The following is a 4,016-nucleotide window of genomic DNA, read 5'->3' as shown; positions in this document are numbered from 1 at the left end:
GTTTGGCCCCGAAGTTAAGATTCCATTTGGGATACCCATATCCCACATCAGAGCTCCTGGGTTGGAGTCCTTGCTTTGATTCTAAACCAGCTTCCTATTTGGAGTGCATCCCCGAGAGGCACCAGAGATGGCTGAAGTGCTTGGATCCAAACCACCTATAGGGAAGACCCAGATTGAGTTCTGGGCTCCTGGCTTCAACCTGGCCCAGCTAGTTGTTTCAGAAATCTGAGTAGTCAATAGAAGGAAGAATATAAAATAGAAGGAAAATATAGCTCACTCTCTCTCTCTCTCAAATAAATTTAAAAATGTTTAAATTATTAGAGATAGTAAAGGAAATAATGTTATGTTTATTTTCATCTCAGGAAAACTGGGGCCTTCAAAGAACAATGCATGGTATCTTATATTCACATGACAAAAGTCTTATCTACTAAGTCATTTGTTTGTTTAAAATTTCCATTTTAATGATCCTTGTTTTGAAACATGTTACAAAATTTAAAGCATTCTTGATCAAACATTATTTAGAAATTGATTATCGTAAATAAAATAATAGATACTGTTTCTAGTTCTATACAAATTAAGAAAACACAAAAACTCATTTAAAGTGGAAAATTTCTTTTTTTCTAAACATAAGTAGATATATATATTTCTTTTTTCAACATAAATTATGTTTTCCATGTTTAATACTTAAAAAATTAAGCATGACACAAATGAAGCAATGGTGAAGATTTGTTTTCAAAATACCTTAAATACGGACTATGTATTTTCTGTAGTCATGTTATTATACTTAAAACTTACCTCCTCATCTAAATCACACTCATGATGTCAGAGGAATATATTCCTTTAACCATTTTCTTGCAGTGGTGTGCAAAATACTGGAAATAATGGGAAACAAATTGCATCTGTCTGAGTGCAAGAAACAATGTGCATACACTTAAATATAGCAACTGAAGGACAGTTTGTCTACATCGGAAATAAATAAATGTTCATAGATATCTGAGGTGACAAATTTGGCCAGTTCATATTGAATAAATAACTAGTATTTTGTGGCCACCAGAAAAGGGAAGAACTCATGTATAAAATCTGCATTTACATTTTTATCACAGTAAAACTGTTCTGCAGAGCAACATACAAACTAGTTTCCAATCTCTTGAATAATCACAAATGCAATTTAAAATATGACTTTTCTGAGAACTTGAACATAATACCTGAGCTAATAAATACAGAGTAAAACAAGATAATCATATATTGCTGTTGGATCTGCCATAACTTTACTCCTTTTTAGAATATGCATCATACACTTTTTGTTTGAAAGTCTCTCTGCAGAAAACTTTTATTAAAATAAAAAGTAATATTAAACTATTAAAATACAAAAATAAAAGATGGAGAAGTGTAGAGAACATGGTTGTTGCCTGGTATCAGGCCCGCTGTACTCACACAGCTGTTAGAAAACACCAGTGCGTGTTCTGAGAAGGAGCAAATTTATCACAAGCCTGGAAGGAAATGGGCGAAGTAGAGCTAACAAGATCTAAATCCATCTCTGTGTTCAGGAGGGAGCTTGGAACTTTATGGAGTGAGAGCAAATGGGGTGTATAACTGGGGAACAATCAATTGTGCCATACAAATGTGGATCTCTCTGTGTGGCTTACGATGCTTTTCAGTAGTTTTAATAATCTACTGTATGTAGGCAGAATTTCAATGCAAAACATAGTCCCAGTTCATGTGTATTTTTTTTGACTTCTCACTACTGCATAAGCATACAACCACCAAGATATAAAATATTTCCATCACTACTGAATATTCTCTTGTGCTCCTTTCCACTCAATCCCCATTGCTAGATCCATTTTCCCATGGAGATTTCATTTCAAAGAAATACCACAGCAAAGATAATGAGAAGGCAAAGCAAGAAAGTAGGAAGATAAACAGCCAAATGAAGTCAGAAACTCAAGGAGAAGGCAAGCAGCTGTCAGTGGGGCTGGTGATGATGTTAGATGAGAACTGAGCAAGAATGGGCTCTTGACTCTGACAGCACAGAGCTCATGGCTTAACTTGAGAGAGCAGTTTCTGTGGAGTAATTGAAGAGAGTGTCTTAAAGGAGTAATTTGAGGTAGCAATGTGGAGAAGTACTGGGGAGAGTAAGTTCACTGATGTAATTTTCCAGGAGTGTCATGGTTACACGAAACGTTAGGAAATGACACACTTGCTCTCCTCCCAGAACTCATGCCCTACAACTCTTGTTCTCGTTTGATCTGCTTCTGTCCCACTGGCCCTTTGCTGCCTTGGGGATGCCAGTCTCTCCCCAGAATATCATCCTTTGGCTGACTCTTCTCAGCCTGGACGGCTTCCTCGCTGAGTTTTCTTCAGTATAACCTTCCTAAGAATCTTCTGATTTGGCTTTTCCTGTCCATTCTTTTAAATTTTCACCTGTTTCCCCACCCCATACTTCTTCTAATGCCACTCAATTTGCTCCATTTTTTTTTCCTAAGCCTTCCCCACCTTCCAATACACTGCAGAATTAATTTATCTATGATGTTTATTCTTCACTGTGCGTCTTCTTCACTAGAAACTAGTTGGGATCTTTGTTTTGTTTGCTAACATATTGCAAGCACGTAGAACAGGGCCTGGCAAGTAAGTACTTGAAAATGTTTGCAGCCTAAATGAATGGAATCAGAGTGGAAAACACTGGGTTTGGATAGACCAAGAGAAGCCCCATATTTACCAGAGAATGATCAAAAATGTCTTTGTTTTGGGAATCAGAGACGGTGGAGAAGTGAAGTAGGTGGCTGTTCTCTGATTTCTCTTTGGAGGATTACCAGCATGAAGGATATTCCAAATGAGAAGGGCAGAGGGGAGACATTAAGTTCAGTAAATCATGATCCTCTATTTCAAAAGTTTTTCCAGTTGGTAGGGAATATTTAAGTCAAGGGAAAACAAACAAGCAAACAAAAATTATGAAGGGAATTTTAAGAAGAGAGACTGGGTAAAGAGTCATTAAGAGGATTTGGGGACTGATTATTTAGATGTGTTGATTCTTTATTAATAATTATAGTAAAAAGCACAGTGATGGGACTACCAGAATGGTTGCTATAATAGAAAAATAGCATGAGTCGGCAAAAATATTATACTCCAAAAATAAAGAAATTTGTTAGAATGAGGAACAAAAACCCAGAGTATACATCAACAAAGCAACATATAATTGCACATTAACATCACGATGTTCAGAAACACACATTTAAGCTGCATACATAAATGACATATTTTCACATGCCAGTGGATATTTAGATTTGCAATTATCCATTTTCATGTATAAGTGTCTCTTTAAGTATGCAAATAAGTGATTTGCATGCATAATGTAGGCACTCATTCTGAATATTGGACTTATTAGATTGTCACTGGTAACAAAAACAATTTACTTTCCGGGCATAGCAGGCAGAAAGAATTCAATTGTATAGTAAAATTTCATGACAAAAAAATTTAGAGTTTATAAAATAAAGAATATGCTCCTTTTATTTAAAATTTATTTTGGGGGTTGAAATAGATGTGTGATTAGCTAAATCATTATAAATTGTGGTAACTATTAATCAAAACAGGTCATATACATAAGAAACACATAAAATTGGCCAGAAGGCAAGTAATGTTCTCCAAGATTTAAGAAGAAATTATACACACTATTTTCTGTGGTAATTTGTATTCATTTTTGTAACCTATAACAATAGTCTTTCAAAGAAACCACTCATCATTTTATGTGTACAAACAATATGAAGGCAATTTTGTCATGCATGGTTATGTAATAAATACTTTAAAAATTTTTTTTTTTTACAGGCAGAGTGGACAGTGAGAGAGAGAGAGACAGAGAGAAAGGTCTTATTTTTTCCGTTGGTTCACCCCCTAGTGGTCACTGCAGCTGGAGCACTGTGGCCTGCTCACTGCGCTGATCCGAAGCCAGGAGCCAGGTGCCTCTCCTGGTCTCCCATGTGGGCACAGGGCCCAAGGACCCGGGCCATCCTCCACTGCACTCC

The sequence above is a fragment of the Lepus europaeus genome, chromosome 14, assembly GCF_033115175.1.
Source record: "Lepus europaeus isolate LE1 chromosome 14, mLepTim1.pri, whole genome shotgun sequence".
Taxonomy (NCBI): domain Eukaryota; kingdom Metazoa; phylum Chordata; class Mammalia; order Lagomorpha; family Leporidae; genus Lepus; species Lepus europaeus.
The sequence above is the reverse complement of the archived record's forward strand: the minus strand, read 5'-3'. Positions refer to the sequence as shown.